Consider the following 24,796-nt stretch of genomic DNA (forward strand, 5'->3'; position numbering starts at 1 on the left):
AGGGTGTCGGTTACAACCGAAAATGCACCCGGACAATTCAGTTAAAACATTGCAAGTGATACAAAAAGTGTTGATGATGTTGATGTCGTCTTGGCTTGAAATGCTTGATTTTTGTAGTGTCCTTAACTTGATGGCATGAATTAGCTGTTGTGAAATGTTGTTGCAGAATATTACAGCTTCTATCAAGTTGATGATGTGATGCTTTCTACTTATGAACTTAATTGATTATGGGAGCTTTGATTTCAGGAGCTTGATCGATGACTTGTATATGTAAACTTTCTTATGTGCATGTAGTTTTTTTCTTTAAGCATAATAAAGAGAGTGTTTTACAAATTCGACTCAAATCACGCAAGCACATTCACGACACAGAGTATACCTATGATCCCCTTATTCAATTTTGGGTGGATCTAGGACATGATAACCACAAAAGGATATGTTTTTATTAGGTATTGAAGTACATCAATCTTCACCTTCACAACATTGTGAATGAAATTTCTCAAACAATGAGAACCTTTGAAACAGTTTGTCTTCAAAAAAGACTCACCCACTTTCTTCAACAAAATATGAAAATGACCTCCTTACACCTTATCACTCCAAATACAAAATATGCATCTTATGACTCCAGAATTTTGAAACATACCCTTAAAAAGTGATTTTCCAACTTTAAACTTTACGTTATTAAAAAAAAACTTACAATTGCACATCTATTGGAATATAATGATCGAGCAGACCTGGGCCATGAAGAGCGGGAAATGTTGATTGAAGATTTGAGGAGAGAGGTTACTTCCTTATGGCAGACAGATGAATTGAGACGTCATAAGCCCACACTTGTGGATGAATCTTGGGCTGGTTTGCACATTGTGGAACAGTCTCTTTGGAAAGTTGTGCCTCATTATCTACGTAGAGTCAGTGCTGCCTTAAAAAAGCATATTGGTAGGCCTCTTCCTTTGACATGCACTCCTATCAGATTTGGTTCCTGGATGGGAGGTGATAGAGATGGCAATCCAAATGTAACTGCTAAGGTTATCACGGATGTTTGTTTCTTAGCGCGTTGGATGGCAGCAGATCTCTATATTCAAGAAATTGATAGTCTTCATTTTGAACTTTCAATGAACAGATGCAGTGATGAGTTGGAAAAATTCGCATATGAAATATTAGAAGCAGAAAATCAATATGAGGAGCGGCATCAGGAAAATGGGTTTCGAATTCGAAACTGACTGCAACCAGACCCAGACAATTTTCACCAACTCTGGCGAGCCCGGAGGGCATAAACAGAAAAATTCCCTTTAATGTCAGTTCTTTGAGAAACTTACAGTTTGAGAGCACGTCGAGGGACTCGTCCGTCAAATTTCTGCAACTTTGACAGACTCTTCTCGTCAGATCCTGTTCGTTGCTTCCTCTCTTGTTCCGCAGGCTTTCGCACGGCAAGTTCTTGAATTTTTGTCCCTGTCTTGATCAACTGCAGGACAAAGATTTGTTGACGGCAGCCTCAGATTTGCACCATTACTTAATAACCATATGAAGTGGATAGATTTTGGATTCAATCCATGGTGATTCACGTGCACAACTTAACACAAATCACATCTCCTTAGCTAAAAATATCGGTCCTTTTTCAAAATAGAATACACAACTTTCACGAAATCTCCATGGCTCGTTCTCTACTGGAGTTTGGAGTGGTCTAAGTGCTGCAATTAAACTATTGCTCATGTTGGTGATTCTCCGCAAATGGATTCATATTCATATTCTTTAACTGCTCAAAGGTTTCAACAGGGATGATAGCTGTAGGCACCATGGACACTTTTAACTCTACAACGATGCCCCTTTTCTTTGAGGAAGAATACAGATTAATATATAAACTCTACAGTTCCGATAAGTTCACTTTCCATTGTTGTACAAATTTATAGTCTCTCCACCATGGCTTTGATACCACATGAAGAAGAATCATACAGCCATATAACCATATGCACAGAAAATTAACACACAGAAATTAAACTGGCGAAAAAGGAAGAGAGCCATCATGTGGTCTCTCATGCTCATGTAACTCTCTCTTTTTCAAATAATTTAATAATACATTTAAATACATGAGCAAGTGGTCTTAAGATAGTGCGTCTATCTTAGACTCACTTGGTTGAGGCAATTTCTCAACTTACACACTAATTTAGGAGAGCTAGTTGGAGAGAATATCTCATCCAAAATAGAACCCTTGGTTTGAAGAATTCTCATGATTTTATTTATTTAATTTAATAACTGGATCTATTATTGATTTTTAAGAGAGTGAGGCTAACACAAAATGATACTTGGGAACTTGTACCTCTTTCCAAAGTAAGAAAACTTGTCAAATGTAAATGGGTGTATATAACTAATTATGCATCAAATGGAAGTGCTCAAAGACATAAGGACTAGTTATTGCTAAATTATTTTATCAATTTGAATTAATTAACTACAATAAAACCATTTCCCCTATTGCCTAAATGAATTTCATCCACCTTGTTCTAGCCCATATTGCCTCACAGGGATGGGAGGCCCATTAGATGGATGTTAAATCGTCATTCTTGCATGGGCATCTACAAGAACAAATATACATGAAACAGCCTCCTGGCTATGTTCATAATGACTCCAACCTTGTTTTCTATCTTTATAAATGTCTTTATGCTCATAAACAAGATTCTTGAGCTTGGTATGAAAAAATGGATATCTTTCTTTTTAACACTAGCTTCTCTAGACATTATTCTGACCCCAATGTCTACAACAAGAAAGTATAAATCCATCTCATAATCCTTTTTCTTTATGTTGATGAACTTATCCTCACTGGTATTGGTACTAAAAATTTAACCCATGTGAATTCAATCCATAAGAAGAAATTTAAAATGATATACTTAGGATATTTTCATTATTTCCTTTTCCTCCAAGTATTTCAAACCAAGGAAGGAATTTCTCTTTCCCAATCTAAGTATGCATGTGGTATTATTCATTATTTTTACATGGAATATTGTAAATCAACCCCTTCTCCCTTTCATTTTGGAGTCAAACTCACTGGCACCTGCACTATACCTAGAGTTGATGCCATTTTGTATCATCATTTAGTTAGTAGCCTCTTATATCTAACTCATACTTGTCGTGATATTTCCTTTTCTACTGGTCTTGTTCCTCGATATATGAAAACACTACATGAAATTCATTGGAAAGAAGTAAAAAAAATACATTAATATATTTGAGGTATAGTTCAGTTTGGGATACATCACAATTCGGAGGGACTCCTTTGTTGGTTGGTTTCATTGATTCATATTGGGTTGGTGATCCCATTGATCAGAAGCCTACTATAGGTTATGTTTTCAATCTTGGTTCTAGATTCGTAAGTTAGGCTTGTAAAAATCAGTGGGCTATTTCTATTTCTTTTACAAAAGAAAAGTATCAAACAATGGTTAATGAAAGTCAAGAAGTATTATATTTTTTACGTATCCTTTTAGAATTTAGATTCTAGTACTAGCATCTAGGCACCCTTTGGTGTGACAATCAGAGTACTATGAAGATTTCGAAAGATGTAGTTCAACATCAACACAACAAACACATTGAGATACAAATTCACTTCATCAGAAAACTCATTCATGATCAATTTATTAGAGTGAACCTTTTCCCTACATATGATTGAGTTGTAAGCATTTTCATTAAGTCTCTTACAAGAGATTTTTTTTCTAAACTTTGATCTATATTAGTAGTTCATTAAGTTTTGATTAAGGGGGGATAGACTTTAATGCCTCCTTCCTTCTCCTATTGTGTCACATTTTTAAATCCTTCAATCATATCCAATATTGTTCTTAAAGGGGAATGTTAGGATATTTAGGCAGTTAGGAGTTAGTTAAGTTCAACTTGGTTTAATGTGTTTATTAAGTAAAAGTGTGTTTCTTTAGTATGCATTAGTTGCATTGTAATATGATGGTCATGATATGTTTTATGCATAGAGTGGTATGAGGACTCATGTTATCCTCGATGCTAATAGATATTGATCCATGGATTAACACCCAATTAGTCCATGATCTCTATTTAAAGGGCATGGAGGGTCATGACTGATGATTGATTGTGATAACTCTCTTATGTAAAATATTTTCTTTTATATTAATGAAATTGCCTCAAGTGGCCATGTTAGCTAGGGTCGTGGGATGTACCCCCATACCCACCCCCTTATGAAGAAATGGTACCCATGATATTAAGTTACTTCATCTGTGGAAACTTTTTCTGAAAATTTAACACTTGGCAAGCCACTTTCCATCGTGAAGAACCTATCCTACTTTGATAACCTAATAGAATTGTATGCTTTATTAGTGGGTGACCTTCGTCATGGTTTCCATTGTATATTCCACTATATCCTACTCAATCCACTCAATATTGAAATCTTTAGAGGGGAAATGATGAACCATCTTTGAGGTATCAAATAGAGGTAGAAAATATGGTTGAATTACCTCCACATTAAATATTGGGTGCAAGACAAGGAAAGGAGGATACTTAATTCAAAATAATTCTCACGCATAGACTTTGGGATTTTGTAAGGCTCATATTTGAATATTATGAGATCCCTGTAGGGGATTGCAATGCACTCTTTCTGCAAATGTAGCTACACCTTATCACCAACCTTAAACTTGTGTGGAACACAATGCTAGTTATGTTGTTGCTTATTCTTGGAATTAGATTTCTATATTATATCATGAACTTGTTGATGTGTTGGACCCACTCAAAAAATTTAGTTTCTCCATTTACCTAATTCTGAGCATGGGAAGACTCTTCCTATGTAGATGCAATGGGAAAAGCTACGTCAAAGGGGGTCTATGTTTGGAACCCCAAGCACACTTGAAAAGGAATATGGATAATAAAGGTGAGGAGGGATATATCGTATCTATGTTGAACATATGTAAGGCTTTCATCCCATGTGTATGAATTCTTGGATTTGTACATGCACAAGATATACATAATCACTGTGTTGACCACCTCCTTTTCCCCATCAATTTGAGGTTGGAAGGCAATTGATTTAGTTAGCTTGTTGTTCATCAGAGACTAGAAGGTATTGAGGAACCTAACATCTGTTGGAAAATAGATCACTACTAGGGGGGTGAATCAGTGGTGATGTCCTTTATACCAATTTTATATATTTTTCCATAACCTCAAATATCCATGCACATCCACAACATTAGCTCATCAAAACATGTAAGCATAAATAAACTCAAAACATAATAACCATGATAAATATCAACACAAGCATGCACACATAAGAACGCAAGTATTTCTAGTGGAAACCCTTTCAGGGGAAAGCCACCTTGCTATTGTTGTGCTGCTCAATTCTTATATTAATATGCTGAACAAATTTTACATGGATTAGCTTACAACCATAAGTCGGAAGACTTGGCCTCCTCCATAGTATGTTGGCATCTATCAATTTGTAATTTTGTTTCTCGCATGAATCTACGGAAATTTATCCGCTGGAAGTACCCACGACCAATGATCCTCACCCAACTACCATTGGATTGTCCAAGTCCTATTGGATGGAGAAATCTCTTCCTACTATTGAATCTTCTAAATCATTATCTATTATGAAACCTCCATGCCTTCACCTCCTACGTATGAACAACATTTCATAAATGTTTCATATTGGGTTCTCAATTCGCTCAACATGAGAAACCCAACAACACCACCATTTTTCACACAAAATATGAATCAAAATTCTTTCCCAGAGAAGGTTATTTCTTTTCTTCTAATCACAACAATCACTACTCTCTACAACCAATTCTCCTCCACCCTGCAACACAAATCATCTTTGAATTCTCCATACATACATATGGTATATCTTTGCAATACAATGTGAGTAGAGTCAACAATCTCTACTCACTCACAATGCCCCCAACAATAACATACTCACACACTCTCAAAACAACTAACCAAATAGACTCAATGCCTTCCTCTATTTATTAATTTTTTGTGTTAAGTCACTTAGTAAATGCTACAATTTATGGAACACTCAACAATCCTTTTCACACGCTTTAGATTGTTGAAAATGCAACAAGAAAATCCTAATTTAATTTTGTCTTGATTAAATTAGGAGAAAATTTGAATTTGAATTTCACTAAAATACTTGGAGGTAGTTAACTGAGGTGACATGGATCTTGTCACTTAGTTAACTCATTAAATTCGAGTTGGAGGCACTTGGGTTCAGTTCTATGTGATTAATTTCTAATTTGTAGCAATCCATTTCAATTAATTTGATTTATACTCAATGTAACTAGTTCTCATTGTTAGTAGAACTAGTGAAGGTTCAGTCAAGGGTGTGTAACCTTTTTCACCCTGAGTGATCATCTAGTTAAAATGATCAATCAACCTAATTTAGCTCATGCATGTAGATAATTTGAGTTACCCAGTTGAGATTGGAGTTCAAGGGCAGTGTACTATCAATTGTATAAATTTCCAAGTTGTACATGTGGTACATGCAGTCAAAGAAAGGCATAAAGGAATTGAAAAATTATCAATGAGTAATTTCCTCATAATACAACATAATGAAATTGGGGCTTGAAGGCTCACAATTTTGGCTAAATATTGGCCAAGGTCAGTCAGTCAGTCAGACAATAGACGATACAGGTGCAGGTTGAGCTCAAGCTTGAGCAGAGCATATTGTATTCATCCATATTCTTTTATTAATGCAATACAAATAGTAAGGGGTTTTGAGTAGTTTCTTTCCCCTAGATAAATCTTTGTGTATGTATTTTGAATATTTATGCATGTTAATTATTTGTGTTCTCGATCGTGATTTTCTTTCCACAAATGAGTAGAGTAGCTTCAAGTATTGTGATCTAGTAAATTTCATGAGAAATTTTGAATATACACATTAAATTTATACATGGCATCAGAGTAGGTATCACAGTAGATAAGAGAATTTGAATTTGTCTTTGCAAGTGGATCAAATTTGCAAGATCAATTCTTCAGAGCAAGCAGGGTGGATTTCTATGGATCGAGACTTGAGTATGCCCTTGAGGGTAGCTAGAATTATGTTGCTTGTAAGGATAGGATGGAGGAAGTTTTGGAAGATAATTGGCTGAAGGAATTCATAGATAATGATATCCCAGATCCTCTGACATCTGATACTACAGATCTAGCAGAATGGACGAACTGTGTAGCAAAGGCGAGGAGGATCATATTAGAGGGAGTTCGAGACCATATTGTCTCAAATATCCATGGGAAAGAGACTCCATATGCAATGTGGCAGGCCTTGACAGGTTTTTTCTAAAACAATAGTGACCACAGGAAGTTGTAACTTAAGGACAAGCTTCAAAATACCAATATGTAAAAGAACAACACAATACCACAGTACTTCAGCAGGTTCACACAATGTCATGATGAACTTGGTCAAGTTGGTGCCATTGTAGAAGAGGATGATCTGGTAATCCTAACACCTCTAGGCCTTCCCAAGAGTTATCACAACTACCAAGATTTGGTGAATAGCAGGGAGAATCTACCAAATTGGGAACGCCTTTGGTTTGATTTGGTGCAGGAAGAAATAAGGTGGTGTTGAGAATGCAACAAGATGATGGAGCTTAGTGGAAAGGAGTCGCCTTCACTAAGTGAGCCCGCAGGCAAATTATGGCGCAAAGTCTATTTTTAGACTATGTCTATTTTTAGACATATGGATCATGGTCTATGAGTTGCAGTATGTTATTTATGGATGATTGGTCATGTTGGGAAAAATAGATGGACTTCTATTTTTGGATCACAGCAGGAGTGATCAGAGTCTATTTTTAGACTGCTAGTCAAAAATAGAAAAGTCAAATATTATTGTCTCATAATAATATTTGGGCTATAAACATTATCTTATCCTCTTGGAGCACTTCAATTTGAGCTGCAGATGTGGCACATGCAGCTGTCAGAAGGAAATACACTTTCTTTGTGGGTCAGTTGAGCTATTGCATGCAGGACTTTAGTTAGAACTCATGTGGTTGAGTTTGGTGGAGTTGATTGTGGAGTTGATGGAGTTGTGTTCGGTTTGACTTGGTTAAACTAGTTGTAATTAGTCTAACTGCAAATAGACTAGTGATGAGTGATGTGAATTAATTGATTAAATTAATTCACTAATTATTAACTCATAATGCAACTGAAGAATACATCAGTTAACTCAGTTCATGTACAGTTTAGTGGAGACAGGTGTTAGAGGTTGAGATTGCTATCAGTTGTGACTATAGTTGTGCATGAGATCTTGCACAAATCAATGGATTGAGTACGCCCATGAGGATTGCGCAGTATATGCCCAGTGAAATAGCCTGTGCTCACGTGATTTTCACTTGGTATTGTGCAATAGAGGCAGGAAAAGCAGCGGAGGAGATTTGAACCTGTGACTTGTTCGGATCTGAGCTAGTTTTGTGTGTAACAGGTGGAGAGAGTGCTGGATACTTGTGAGGAGTATTGTACTATGTATTGTTACATGTTCTCAATCATTAATATACAGATAGTGTGGGGTTTTCAGCTGTAAGCTTTCCCCGGGTTACATATTGTGTTAATGTGTGCACGTGATTGATGTTTCATTGTTTTTGATGCTGCTAAATTGATGATCAACGTAGAGGAGATTATGTATTATGCATGTATTCCGCAATAGTGTATAATCGGGATAATCTCTGTGAATAAGTGTCATATTATTCAAAATTTCTACAGGTGGAATATTAGAAATGGGACCTCTTCCAAAGAAGAGGAAGAGGAATTTTCATTATTCAGCAAGGGAAATAATTCCAAAAGGAAGAATTCCCAAGGTGAGTCTCATTCCATCCAAGAGGGAAAACAAAAATACTTGTCCAAAATCAAGTGCTTTCACTGCCATGAATTTGGGCAGTATGCCACGAAATGTCCATAGAAAAAGGAAAGAAAGAAGGAGCTTGCAGTAGCAGCAACACGTGAATATTTAGCTTCAAATTTCAAGCTTGACTTCACTCCTACTTCATGCATGGAAAGCACAATGATGGGAAGCATGTGGTACCTGGATAGTGGTGCCTCATTCCACATGACAGGGAATAAGAAATTTTCAGTGACTTGGAGGAGAAAGATCTCCAGATGAACATTGAGTTTGGAGATTATGGAAGGTACAATGTGTCCAGGATTGGTATTGTCATATTTCAGAGGGATTCAGGCTCCCGTCTCAGACTCAAGGATGTGATGTTTGTTTTGGGTCTAAATAAGAATCTTGTCTCTATTGCAGTTTTGGAAGACTGTGGCTATGATGTGATTTTCAATAAAGGAAAGGCATTCTTGAGACACATAGCCATGGATAGGTGAAGAAGATCAGGGTTCAATTCAAGAAATTGTATGCACTTGAGGTAGAAGATGCATGTAAAGCCTTGAGTAGAAAAGACAGAGACTAGAGATTTGATATTTGAGAGGGAGCATGATAGACCTCTCAACATGCAGACTTAGAAGAAGCCTCAGGAATTTGTGGAGAAACCACAAATGGAGAAGAAGACAAGAGGAAGAGTGGAGACATCCACTCAAGCAGAGACATCTAGTAGAGGGAGAGTTCAAGCCAAGTTGGTAGAGGGATAACATGAAGTTATACATCCAGGAGTGAGGTGGAGTGATGTAGATCCTTAGTCTAAGAGTTGCATAAATTTGCGCAGGGTCCATTAAGGTGTGTTTGTCTCATGGATCATTACCCTTGATATAAGGGTCCATAGTGTTGGCATTTTGGCACAGGTGTGGCACTACGGTACAGGTGTTGTCCTTGATGGCAACTCTCTTTGATGACAGATCTCAGTCCAGACTACAAGAATGAAGAGAAATTCCATATACACAGGTTCATTAAGCCCAAGTTGCGTATACACACCGGTACGCTATATACTAAGTCGTGGATACGCAGTTTCTCTATATACGAAGTCGCGTATACACGCAGTTTCATGAGCAGAAAAGGGCGTACATGTCGAGAAGCTTTCTTTTGGTCCGTGGTAGTTAGTCCTCGGTACTTGAGCCTATGTTTTTGACCAAGGTATCTCGACAGGCGTGTTGATCCCTAGTTTTGAAGTTGTTGGTATTGGATTACTATGGTTTTGGCCCGTGGTATTGAGCAAGGCCTAAGACTATAAAAGGAGAAGAAGATCATTAGACAAGGGTATTGAGAAAGTCTTGAATATCTGATAAAGAAAGAGATCTAGTATGCAGGTTCTGGGTTGCTTGATCTAAGCTAAGGAGAGATCACACCGGGTGATGGAAGACTAGATCTAAGGATAGATCGGGATCAAATGGCTTGAAATGAACTATCGGTATATGGTTGATTATGCGTATTTTTAGATCTGCATACTGACGCAATGTTATGTTCTGGGTATGACTGATGTCTGGTACAGCTGCAAGTTATGAGAAATTATTTTTAGATCTGTACGCAGGTTGTCTTTGGTAAAAGCGCGTGTATACGCGGGTTGGTCTCATTGAAGTAGCGTATATCTTTTGAAGTTTAATTTTTGGGGTTGCAGTTGGGTCTGACTGTTATTGCAAAGTTCTGTAGTCTGCTCTGTGTTCTGGTGACTGGGTGTTGACAGGTTTTCAGTGGTTCAGCGATTCAAAGATTGATGATGCTAGTATCGGTTGTTTTGTGCTTCAATGATCTGTTATGAAAATTGATGAATTGTGGTCTTCAGATTGTAATGTTGTATCCAGTCTGAAAATGTATGAAAAGTGGTACCTGAAGGAAAGAAGATTGTAGGCCAGCACCTACGTACTAGTATCTTGGCTAGTACAAGAGCAAAGGGGGTTGGAGCTCCCTTTCAGAAGAGTCTGGAAAACGAGAGAAGGTTGTAGCCTTCTGCAGGTTGTAGCCTGCGTACTGGTATAAGGCTGCACCAGTACAAAAGATTGCAAACTGAAGTTCTTATTAAAGAAAGATAGAGACGACTTGCAGCAGGTGGTTTTCACCCACATTGGGTTTCCACCTTATATCATGGTGTTCATGTGTGTGGCTTTTATGTGATGATCTGTTCTGTTATACTGCACCTGTTTACTATTAATATGGTTAATAATGTCCTGATACATTTACTGAAGATAAGCTAACTGAATCATAAGTTTTCTGGTTATACGCTGGTTGCTTTAGACACAGTAGCGTGTACACGCTGGTTCACTTAACTGAAGTAGCGTATATGTTTCTGAGTATGAAATTGAAAAAGTTTTATTGATCTGATAATACTGATTCACCCCCCCTCTCAGTATTATTTCCAACAATTGGTATCAGAGCAGGTCCTTCAGAGAAGCTTGATCGCTTGAAGGAAGATTGTTCATCATGAGCAACTACGAGAGAGAAGCATCAATCAGGCCACCGGTTTTTGATGGGACAAACTTCAATTATTGGAAGGTAAGAGTTACTGCCTATCTTCAATCTCTTGGTACAGAAGTTTGGGATATCGTAGAGACAGGCTACACTTTCCCTTCAGCTACTCCTACAGATCCAGCCGAGAAAAAGAAATATGAAACAAATGCGAAAGCAGTCAGTACTCTATTGGGATGTATATCCCAATCGGAATTCATGAAGGTAATGCACTATAAATCCGCAAAAGAAATATGGGACAAAATTGTCACAAGCTATGAAGGAGACGAACAGGTAAAGCGTGCCAAGCTTCAAACTCTCAGGATTAAGTATGAGACTCTCAGAATGTATAATGATGAAAGTGTGGCTAACTATTTCCTTAGGGTAGATGAGATTGTTAATTGCATGAAAAACTTGGGAGAAGAAATAAAAGAGGTTATTGTGGTTGAAAAGGTGCTAAGATCATTGTCCCCCAAATTTGAATCTAAAGTGTCTGCAATAGAAGAAAAGGAAAATCTACGAACTCTTACTATGTCTCAGCTTCACGGAATTCTAACTGCTTATGAAATGAGAAAGGGAGGTCCATCAGACAGAAGAGAAGCTGCTTTCAAGGCTTCAAGCAAAGAAGATTATTATGAAGCAAGTCGCGTGCCAGAATATGAAGAAGAAGAATCAAATTTTGTCAGAAATCTTCAAAGGGGTTCTGGAAGATTCAGAGGTAAGTTACCTTTTAAATGCTTTGCTTGTGGAAGAGTAGGTCATTATGCTGCCAAATGTCCTCACAAAGATAAGAATGACAAGGGAAAGGAACCTGTTAGGTGGAACAAAAAACAGAATGAAAAGAAGAAAAGCTATTACACTCATGAAGATAGTGATGGTCTTTCAAATAGTGACGAAGATGAACAGGGTAATAGATATAAACTTTCAATGGCTTTTGAAGATGATGACTACCTGGATGCTATAGATGTAGAAGGCTTTTGTGAAGAAATGAATAATCTCAAAGTTTGCTTAGAAGAGAAAAGTGCTATTATTGATTCTCTACAATGTCAACTGGCTGAAAAGGAAAAACATCTTGAAAAATTGGAATGTGAGATTGTTTGTCTTAGAAAGGAGATTGAGAAAACAAAAGCGATTAATCTTAAATTTGTTAAAGGATCTGAAACCTTGGATGAGATTATCAATGTGCAGCGTTCTCCTCTGATCAAGACATGTCTGGGATATAATGGAGAAACATCTCAAGCTTCTACCTCTAAAAGTTATCTTGATGAAGCAAGGAGAAGCAAGCAAAGACCAAATAAAAGTCATCAGGTGAATCAGGGACAGTTTACCTCAAGAACAAATAAAGACTATCAAGAAATTCTGGGACAAGCTGCCTTAAGGACAAACAGAAGCTACAATCAGCCACAGGTAAAATCTTCCCAATTTGCCCCAAGAATGGATGCCAATAGAAGCTACAATCGGTTGGATGATAGATCTGATTATCGCAGAAATTTCTTTAATGGCCAATGTTTTTCTTGCCATAACTTCAGTCACAAAGCAGCTCAATGTGTTGCCTACAAGACAATCATGACTAGAGAAGCTCAAAAGCAAAGAAGTATGACTGGAACCATGAAAAGGACTTATAACAACTTTTCGGTTCTTGAAAATGAAGTTGAATGCTCTATTTGTAATAACTTTGGTCATGAAGACTCTGAATGCAGGAGCAGGTTTTGGAAGACAACTCAGAAGGAACAAACCTCAAATGTCAGAACATGGAGAATAAAGGAACCGCAACCAGAAAGATGTGGGATAGCCTTTTATGTAGAAGGTCAAGAAAGTATATGGTACATTGACAGCGGATGTTCGAAGCATATGACAGGGGACAAAGAAAAACTTGAATCATATACCGCATTAGAAAAGGGAAAGAAAGTTTCTTTTGGAAACGATATCTCTGCAGCCATAAAAGGAAAAGGCGTTGCTCAGTTGAAAGAGAAGGTCAAAGCTGGAAATGTTTTGTATGTTGATGGATTGAAGCATAATCTTCTGAGTGTCAGTCAGATGTGCGATCAAGGAACAGAGGTAATATTTAGATCAAATGGATGTTGTGTTCGTGATCTTGATACAGGTGAAACAATGATCAAAGGAAGAAGGACTCCAAATAATCTATACATATTTGAAGAAAAACAAAAATGCTATTTGAGCAAGGATGATGAACACTGGCTATGGCATCGGAGGTTGGGGCATCTAAGCTTTTCACAGATAAGGAAAGCATGCAAATATCAGGCAGTTCGTGATCTTCCAGATATCAAAATTCCAGACAACACCATATGCAAATCATGTCAGTTTGGAAAGCAAACCAGAACTAATTTTCCTGAGAAGGAAGGATCAGCTAGCATGCCTCTTGAGCTAGTACATACAGATACATGTGGTCCATTCAGAAAAAGAACACCTCGAGGAGAAGAATATTTGATATTATTCATTGACGATTTCTCCAGGTTTGTCTGGTTAGGACTTATGAAGCACAAAGATGAAGCATTCAAAAAATTCAAATCCTTCAAAGCCTTGGCTGAAAATGAATCAGGACACAAAATTAAGTGCCTCAGATCTGATAGAGGTGGGGAGTTTACCTCGAATGAATTTTTCGATTTCTGTGAAGAACATGGGATAAGAAGAGAATTCTCTACAACTAGAACTCCTCAGCAAAATGGAGTTGTGGAAAGAATGAACAGAACAGTCCAACAAATGGCTCGTGCTATGCTTGATGAATCAGGTACTCCCGCAACTTTCTGGGGTGAAGCGGCACATGCTGCGGTTATTATTCTCAACAAAACAAATGTCCAAGTAAACAGCACTCAAACCCCTCATGAGCTCTGGTGTGGTAAGACTCCTTCGGTAAAGCACTTCAAAATATTTGGGAGCAAATGTTATATCAAGAATACTGATGAGCAACTTGGCAAACTTGAACCAAGAGAAGATGAAGGCATTCTTCTTGGTTATTCTCCACATAGCAAAGCATACAAGTGCTACAATAAAAGACTTGGCAGAATTGTTGACAACATTGATGTTGTGGTTGATGAGAAGGGATACATTCCTAGGCAAGTTCATCATGAAGACATCGAAGAAGATGAAGGTTACCCTCAAAGACAGAATGATGAAGAAGAAGAACCTCAAGAAGAACCAGAGGAGCAGACAAGAATAGAAGAGAAGACTCCATCCAGATATGTTCAGAAGAATCATCCAGAATCTCAGATTGTGGGGCAGAAAGAATCAGGAGTACAAACAAGAAGAACAATTGCAGAAGCTTCAAGCTATTTGGCATTACTCTCTTCCACTGAACCAAAAAATGTGAAAGAGGCATGCAAAGATGAATGTTGGGTCAAAGCAATGGATGAAGAACTTGAGCAGATCGAAAAGAACAACACTTGGGAATTGGTTCCTAGACCAAAAGATAAGAATGTCATAGGGACAAAATGGGTCTTCAAAAATAAATTGAATGAAAATGGAGAAGTAATTAGAAACAAGGCCAGACTTGTTTGTAAAGGGTATGCGCAGCGAGAAGGAATAGATTTTGAAGAGACCTTTGCTCCTGTTGCAAGACTTGAGGCCATCCGAATGTTCCTTGCTCTCTCAAGCTTTCAAAGCTTCAAGGTATTTCAAATGGACGTGAAATCAGCCTTTCTGAATGGAGACTTAGAAGAAGAAGTATATATTGAGCAGCCAGATGGTTTCATTCTTAGGAATGATCCAAACCTTGTATGCAGATTGAAAAAGGCTCTCTATGGTCTCAAACAAGCTCCAAGGGCTTGGTACTATCGGTTGGACAAATATCTTCATCAACAAGGTTTTTCAAAAGGGTCAGCAGATAGCAATCTCTATATAAAAGTTGAAAATAACAAATTGCTAATACTTGTTGTGTATGTAGATGATATTATCTTTGGCAGCAATGAAGAGGCTATGAGTCAAAACTTTGCCTTGGTTATGCAGAAGGAATTCGAAATGTCACTACTTGGAGAATTGACATACTTTCTTGGATTGCAAATCCAACAAAATGAAGGAGGTATTTTCTTGTCTCAAACCAAGTACCTCAAGCAGATCTTGAAGAAGTATGGCATGGAAGATTCAAAGCCAGTATGTACCCCCATGGTTACAGGATGCAGCCTCAGTGCAAATGATGAATCAGCAGCAGTTCATCAACCAACTTATAGATCCATGATTGGGAGTTTGCTTTATTTGACAGGTACCCGACCAGATATTATGCATGCAGTTGGAATTGTTGGAAGATTTCAAGCCAACCCAAAGGAAAATCATCTTCAGGCAGTCAAAAGAATCTTCAAGTATCTTCAAGGGACTCAAAACTATGGCTTATGGTATCCTAGAGATACAGATCTCACTCTTCATGCTTACACAGATGCAGATTGGGCCGGAAGTGTGGATGACAGGAAAAGCACAAGTGGTGGTGCATTCTTCATGGGATCTAGATTAGTATCTTGGTTCAGCAAGAAACAGAGTTCGATTGCTTTATCTACAGTTGAAGCAGAATATGTGGCTGCAGCATCTTGTTGCACACAACTTCTTTGGATGATGCATACCTTGCAGGATTTTCAAATCACTTGCACTCCACCTGTCTCTATCTTATGTGATAATAAAAGTGCAATCAGCATTTCAAAGAATCCAGTCATGCATTCAAAGACCAAGCACATACCAATCAAGTATCACTTTCTCCGGGAACAAGTGCTTGAACAAAAGGTCAAGTTGGAGTATGTTCCTTCTAAAGAACAAGTTGCTGATATTCTCACAAAACCACTGCCCAGGGAGACTTTTGAATATCTCAGACAAAAGCTAGGAGTAGTTGATGCTTCATCCTGCTGTTGAAGCTTGTATGTTCTAAAGAAAAGTTGGTATACGCGTGTTGTATAAAGGATATCCGCGTACATACACTGATTTATGCAGGTGAAGTCGCGTATATGGAGTTCTGAACAGCAAGGGCAGACTCTGGTTGGAGAAGGTCTGAGATGGGTATGCCAGAATCCTTCAGGCACAGTTTCAGGGGGTGCAGCAGGCACAATTTCAGGGGGAGCAGCTTAAAGTCTAATAAAGCATTGTTGGCATTTAGATGCTTTTGATTCTAGTTCACAACTATTGTTGGTTTCAGGAGAAGGAGCACAAAAGGAAATCTTGGTTTCTGATCTGAAAGATGATTATCAGATGCTGCTGATGACTTTCATAAGTCTTGGTCTAGATTTTTTGTCTCTATGTCATGTATCTCTTTTGTGATATCTCTTTTATGGTGTCAAGGTCATGTAATGGCCTTTGTTGGTTTCCCCACTATGCACGGGATGAATGATGTAATGTATTTGGTTGTTATATGTAAATTTCTGATGTATCCCCTCTTGGTTGGGAGTATGGATGTATGTATTGAGTCTTTTGGTGATAGGAAGGTCCTTTATGATGTATAAGTCTTGGTTCTCTTTGAAGAACATCTTTTGCAGATCTTGCCTACAGTCAGGGGGAGCATGTTCAACACAGCAGAGCAGAGATATCAGCATGAACTCAGGGGGAGCACAGCCCTTTGCCCTTGATGACAAAGGGGGAGAATGATTCTAAGGATCTTGGATCTTGGGGTTGCCATCAAGTCCAAAGGGGGAGATTGTTGGCATTTTGGCACAAGTGTGGCGCTACAGTACAGGTGTTGTCCTTGATGGCAACTCTCTTTGATGACAGATCTCAGTCTAGACTACAAGAATGAAGAGAAATTCCATATACGCAGGTTCATTAAGCCCAAGTTGCATATACACGCCGGTACGCTATATACTAAGTCGCGGATATGCAGTTTCTCTATATACGAAGTCACGTATACACGCAGTTTCATGAGCAGAAAAGGGCGTACATGTCGAGAAGCTTTCTTTTGGTCCATGGTAGTTAGTCCTCGGTACTTGAGCCTATGTTTTTGACCAAAGTATCTCGACAGGCGTGTTGATCCCTAGTTTTGAAGTTGTTGGTATTGGATTACTATGGTTTTGGCCCGTGGTATTGAGCAAGGCCTAAGACTATAAAAGGAGAAGAAGATCATTAGACAAGGGTAAAATTTTGAGAAAGTCTTGAATATCTGATAAAGAAAGAGATCTAGTATGCAGGTTCTGGGTTGCTTGATCTAAGCTAAGGAGAGATCACACCGGGTGATGGAAGACTAGATCTAAGGATAGATCGGGATCAAATGGCTTGAAATGAACTATCGGTATATGGTTGATTATGCGTATTTTTTAGATCTGCATACTGACGCAATGTTATGTTCTGGGTATGACTAATGTCTGGTACAGCTGCAAGTTATGAGAAATTATTTTTAGATCTGTACGCAGGTTGTCTTTGGTAAAAGCGCGTGTATACGCGGGTTGGTCTCATTGAAGTAGCGTATATCTTTTGAAGTTTAATTTTTGGGGTTGCAGTTGGGTCTGACTGTTATTGCAGAGTTCTGTAGTCTGCTTTGTGTTCTGGTGACTGGGTGTTGATAGGTTTTCAGTGGTTCAGCGATTCAAAGATTGATGATGCTAGTATTGGTTGTTTTGTGCTTCAATGATTTGTTATGAAAATTGATGAATTGTGGTCTTCAGATTGTAATGTTGTATCCAGTCTGAAAATGTATGAAAAGTGGTACCTGAAGGAAAGAAGATTGTAGGCCAGCACCTACGTACTAGTATCTTGGCTAGTACAAGAGCAAAGGGGGTTGGAGCTCCCTTTCAGAAGAGTCTGGAAAACGAGAGAAGGTTGTAGCCTTCTGCAGGTTGTAGCCTGCGTACTGGTATAAGGCTGCACCAGTACAAAAGATTGTAAAATGAAGTTCTTATTAAAGAAAGATAGAGACGACTTGCAGCAGGTGGTTTTCACCCACATTGGGTTTCCACCTTATATCATGGTGTTCATGTGTGTGGCTTTTATGTGATGATCTGTTCTGTTATACTACACCTGTTTACTATTAATATGGTTAATAATGTCCTGATACATTTACTGAAGATAAGCTAACTGAATCATAAGTTTTCTGGTTATACGCTGGTTGCTTTAGACACAGTAGCGTGTACACGCTGGTTCACTTAACTGAAGTAGCGTATATGTTTCTGAGTATGAAATTGAAAATGTTTTATTGATCTGATAATACTGATTCACCCCCCCTCTCAGTATTATTTCCAACACATAGTATTCAGTAGAAGGAGGATCAATGTCAGTCATATACTGAGGAGTGTAGAGGAGTGTTGAAAGAAGAGAAGAAATCTAAGTAGCAGAGTTAGCAATAACATAGTTTTCCTAGTAGACAGTTGCAGACATAATTGATTCAGTTTTTCTTTTTTATGCTTCTTAGTTGCAGATGTTGCAGTAGCAACAAAAATAGAGAGAAGTGTTTCATGCAATATATTCCAAAGGTGCTAGATCGAGTTAGACATGAATACTTTTCTTGCTGAGAGGTAGTGTTGAAAATCCAGCAATAAAATCTTAATTTAATTTTTCCCTTATTAAATTAGGAGAAATTTCGAATTTCAATTTCAGTAAAATGCTTGGAGGTACTTAAATGAGGTGACATGGATCTTGTCACTCAGTTAACTCACTAATTTCAAGTTGGAGACACTTGATTTAAGCTCTACATAATTGATTACTAATTTGTATCAATCTATTTCAGTTAATTTGGGTTATTGTCAGTGTAACTAGTTCTCACTCTCACTAGAACTAGTGGAGGCTCAGTCAAGGGTGTGTAACTTTTTTCACACTAAGTGATAATTTAGTTAAATTTATCAATATGGCTAAATTAAATCATGCATGCAGAGAATTTGAGTTACCCATTTGAGATTGGAGTTTAAGGGAAGTGTACTATCAGTTGTAGAATTTTCCAAGTTGTACAAGTGGTGTATGCAATCAAATAAGGGCCTAAAAGAATTGCACAATTCTCAATGAGTAATTTCCATAATTAATATGGGTCTAATTCCTCATCAAACAGTGCAAGCTCAGAGGCTCGAAAATTTGGCTAAATATTGGCCAATGTCGGTCAGTCAAGAAGAGGATAGAAGATACAGGTGCAAGTTGAGCTCAAGCTTGAGCAGAGCATATTGTATTCATCCAGATTATTTGATAAATGAAATACATATAGTAAGGGGTTTTGAGCAATTTCTTTCCCATAGATAAATATTTGTGTATGTTTTTTGAATCTTGATGCATGTTAATGATTTGTGTTCTCGATTATGATTTTCTTCCTACAGATTAGTAGAACAGCTTCAAGTCTTGTGATCTAGTAAATTTCATGAGAAGTTTTGAATCTACACATTAAATTTATACACATATTTGGTTGAGATAAGGATTCTTGACCAAATAAACCATTAACTCCACTAGCCCTTTGATATTTTCAACCTTGATCGGCTTTTAGAGGCCCCACAAACTTTTCCGGCCATATGCCAAAAAATTTCAATCAAGAATATCACCATAATGTCAAGGTTAGCTAAGAAGTGTGAGGAATGCAGAGAAATTCCCATGAAAAACCTTGGTCACTCCCATAAAACAAGCTCCATGTGACTGGAACTCCTTAGTCACTCCCATAGGCCTGCCTGCCAATGACTAGATCTTTTCAGTCGCTCCCATAAGCTTGGCTCCATGCGACTATGGCTAAAGATGGTCAAAACTTAGTCAACTCAGCTCAGAAACTGCTCAAACTTCTTCCAAAGCTTGAAAAGCCTATATAGGACCTCTGGAAGTCACTAAAACCTCTGTAACACTTCATAAAATCACTGGAAGATCACTGTCATCATCATAAGTCAAATTAGGCTGACCAGGATTCCAACCAACAACCATACTAAACATTTGGGCCATCAAACTTCTCCACAACATATTTTCCATCAATATGCATCTCTAGAGCATTCCAGACATCCTCCAATACATGTAAAACCATATCAAGCATCCATTAGAACATGTAGATCCTCTCCAAGCCCAAAATATAACATCATCAGCATGAGAGACCTAATCCAGAACATGGAAACCATGGAGATATAATCAACAAAACTCCTCAACTCTAACTCTTGTAGCAGCCACAAACACCTGCATGCAGCAACATGATCTAGAGGATCATCATCATGGGAGGGCCTCCAAGCTAGTACAACACGTCATCATCCAACTCAACAACAAAAACATGAACATGAGGACCATGTCATCCTTTGATCACACTCTATATGCAACACATGCAGCCTCACATACACATGCATAACCAACTAACCTACAATCCATGCTACCAGGTTGACATCAATGATAACTGACCAACACATATGCAACACACATCAATGCCAATAATCTCCCCCTTTGGCATTAATAGAAACCACATCTGAAAGACTACCATCTGAAAATTGATCTTCATCCTCACATTCTCCCCCTTTGACATCAATGGAAAAGGGAAAAATATGTCAAGGAAAAAATCTGTATTCTCCTCTCCATGAAATGGATTCCAACAAAAAAAACATATACTCCACTTAATATCATATGCAGGTGATGAAAAATGGAGTGCAAGACTGAAATATAATAACAACTTTCCCCCACATAATTGAAAAATATGTGCAATAAACTCCCCCTGGACACAAGCTATGCCCAAACAACAACACAAACGTGCAGCAACATATATTTCCCATGGAAGCATGATAATAATAAATAGCAGCAATAACTAGAACACATGCTCTCTCCCCTGAAGCAACTTCGACACAATTAGTGTCATAATGATAGTAGGAGACCAAATCATCAACTCATAAAGGCAACAACATAATATGACCAACTAGCAACAACAACTCTGATCAAATCTATAGTAGTAACAACATATATTCAATCAACTCTGAAGCAACAACATCAAATACATCCTCTCCACAATGTATTATCTAGTAGAAGAAAAACTCATATCAATAGTAGCAATGACAGTCTAGACATAACATCTCTCTATAGTAGACATGGTAGTAGCAAATCATGATGACAGATCACAACAGTTTGACCAACCATACTCCACTGAATATAATTATCTCCATGGTTGAATGTAAACTGATGTACATAACTGTCAATGCCTCCTTGCCATATTCAAGAGGCTACTCCACATGGACCAATGACTATGACCAAATGATATGCATCAAAATACAAGGCTTCATAGGCCTATTACATGCTTCTAAAATGATAATACATGATTTTACAATTACATCAATAAGCCCATACATATAGCTAAACCGTGACTCACATGACTCTCTCTCAATGCATACATGACTCTAGATAGCCTTTCCATGACAAGTATGAGAGTATACATGAATGATACATGAAATACATGGTTGTACTAGCTGAACCAACTTACATAACTCAATATGAAACATATGCCAAACAAGGATAATTTTAGGGGCGAATGTTCGCCCTTTGGCGAAATGAAGGGGTTTTAAATTTTTAGTGGGCGAATATTTTGTATCATAGTAAATTTTTACAAATCACCTCAAATAGCCCACCTTATTTTAAGGGAGAGGGTAAAAAAGGTAAATTTAGCCCATTTTCAAGAATAGGTTTTATTTAAGTGAATCCATTCGCCCATTTTCAAGAATAGGTTTTATTTAAGTGAACCCTATGGGCCAAATACCATATTTATAAAAGAGGTATGGTAAATTAATACAAATATAAATAAATGAGAGGTATGGTAAATAAATAAAACATTTTTTATATTTACTCCATAAGTCACCTTATATACATGTAAGGGTGTAAACAAATAAAAATATAAGTAAAGTGGAGGTATGGTAAATAAAAAAAACGTCTTTTTATACTTACTCAAAAGGTATGGTAAATAAATAAAAATATAAATAAACTAGATTTATCGTAAATAAATAAAACCTCTTTTTATATTTAGTCCATAACCCTCCTTCTATTTATGAAGGCTCAAGAAAGAGGTTTTATTTAAGTGAATCCTATGGGCCAAATACAATATTTGTAAAAGAGGTATGGTAAATTAATAAAAATATAAATAAACGAGAGGTATGGTAAACAAATAAAACATTTTTTTATATTTACTCCATAAGTCACCTTATATTTACGAACACTCAAAAAATGGGTTATATTTAGGTGAAACCTATGGCCAAAATACTATGGGACAAATACCATGGACTAGATTGTTATTAATACCATGTAAAAACCCATTATTAACCTTAATATTAGAATTAATAAAAATAAAAATGGCACATGGTATTGACCCATGGTATTCACCAAAATGGCACATGGTATTGACCCATGGTATTCACCTCGAATGTGGCCTATTTAAATGGGGGAATTAAACCAGCCTGTAGCCTATGCTAAGATTCACTAGGACTTTACAAAGTTTTATTATTTAGTGAAAGACTCGCCAAGATCTTACAAGATTTTATAATTGAGTAAAATATTCGCCATGCCTGGTGAGAGATTCGCCAAAAAATTATATATACATATTATATTATTGATAAAATCGCCTTTCATTTTTCCTATATACCATGGAGATTCGCCCATTTATTATATTTATAAATTTAGGGGGGGTTCTTAAAATTTTCCCTGTCTATGGTGGCAACGGCAGCAACATCAATGTTAGCAACATCTATGAAGGCAACTAAAGCAACATTAATGTTAGCAACATCTATGGTGGTAGATGAGGCAACATTGACAGCAGCAACATCAACGTTGGCAACAAGAAGAGTAGTAACAACAGTTACAGAAAAAGCAGCTACAGCAGCTGAAATAACAAAATTTGGAGGCAGCAGCAACAGGCAAAGAAATTTCCATACAGAGGAAAGGCTAGACATAGAGATTGAAAGCATCAGAAGACTGATGACAAAGGCATCTCAGAGGCAGCAAACATCATCAAAGAAGAGAAGCAGTAGCAACAAAATGAAGACAAAGACAGATTGTGAAAGTGCAGCCAGTGGAGTAAAACAGTATAAGATATGGAGACCTGGAGAAACGAAGCAGACAACAGACGATGACTTGCAGAATAAAGTATGGGATCTAGGAAGACCAAGACTAGAAGACACATGATCAGGAGATCATGAATTTTTTCTACCTTGGGAGTCTGATGCAGGAGCATTCAGCCCAAGGGAAATCATTGTAAATAATAGACATAGGGGGGTCATGCATTTTAGGAATTAGTTTCCTAAGTAGTATTTAAGTGTGATTTAAATTAGATGCTCTCAAAATAAATAAATAAGAACATGAGTAGTCCCATGATTCTAGGAGTAAGGGAGAGCTTTTAGGCATAAATGAAATAGATGTGGATAAGGAGGCTTTCTTGTTTTAAAACAGGAAAAGATGGAATAAAGCCTCAAGAGGCTTTTTGCCATATATGTATGCATGTAGAAGTTTTAGGCTTTTGATATCAATGGTTATTATATATATGAATGTAAGCCACGTGCTTGTGAGAAGAGGCCACTAGAGTTAATAATCGAGCTTGTGAGAAGAGGCCACTAGTGTGGAGAATTGGCCCAGGAAGAGAGGCCATCAGAGAGAAGATCTGGCTTCTGTGTGTGTTTGTATATGAGACCGAAGTCTCTCAATGTAAAATTATGCCTTCATACTAATATATGCCGAGTTTCCTGCTTATATTGGAACGCACGAAGCACATGTCTCGTGCTGGAAGTATTATTCCTTGGGAGGTTTCTTTCACTGTGTATCTGCAGTAAATGGTTTTCTGTTAATTGAGTATCTGTTTGCATGTACCAGATAATTGGTTGTACCGTGAGTTGAAATTAATGAATTTGTCTTAGTTCTCCCGCTTGATGCTTGATTTATGCATTCAGGGTAGTTTCCCTTTCACTTCTGCTTCCGTAGGCTCTCAAAGACCTTTTTATAAAGCTCTGTGTATATTTCCGTTTACACAGAGGACAAATGCTTTCTCACATAAGCGGAACATTGGCGGACGTGAAATCTTATTAAAATTGGTCCAGACCCATATCGGGTCTGAGACCAAATATCGCATCGGAGAAGGGCCTTTAGAACTGTCATGTGAAAGCTCCGAATTGCCTTAGCCGAAATATTATAGAAGCCAACATAAAGGGCGTCGGGTCCGAGAGGGCCTTCAAGCATTGCGAAGCTTCGACTTCCAGACCCGAAATCCATATAAACGGGGTTTTGAAGGTGTGTCGGGTCCGCACCGTGTCGGAGGTTGGGGGATAAGAGTTTATTGCGACTGCCGATAACCGGACCCACCGATAATTATAAAGGCGAGCGGATAAGATTTGAAATCCGTGAATGTCCATTGGAGCAGGATTACATGGGTTCCCATGTATTAATGTTTATGTCAGGCCAGGCAGTAACTCTCCAAGGGCAGAAAAACTGATTGGTGTGTTTATTTCATAGGTATGTTATTGTTTTATACATTAGGAGTGATTGTTCAGTTCATCTTCCGATGACTGTTCACATTCCTGATTTATTTATGTTACAAATTACCCAATCATGAAGATTAGGTGTCAACATTCCCCCCCTTAATCTGAAGGGATGTTGGTGAGTCCAAGCATCATT

The 24,796-nt window shown here is 37.7% G+C and overlaps 1 pseudogene; it reads left to right on the plus strand.

The window, feature by feature from the left end:
- The first annotated feature begins 752 nt into the window (after positions 1 to 752).
- Positions 753 to 1,217, plus strand: LOC149182118 (phosphoenolpyruvate carboxylase 4 pseudogene; annotated as a pseudogene).
- Positions 1,218 to 24,796: the final 23,579 nt, after the last annotated feature.

This window comes from Pinus tabuliformis, chromosome 3_2 (assembly GCF_031772625.1).
Source record: "Pinus tabuliformis cultivar Carrire ecotype Pingquan chromosome 3_2, CPIR1, whole genome shotgun sequence".
NCBI classification, from domain to species: domain Eukaryota; kingdom Viridiplantae; phylum Streptophyta; class Pinopsida; order Pinales; family Pinaceae; genus Pinus; species Pinus tabuliformis.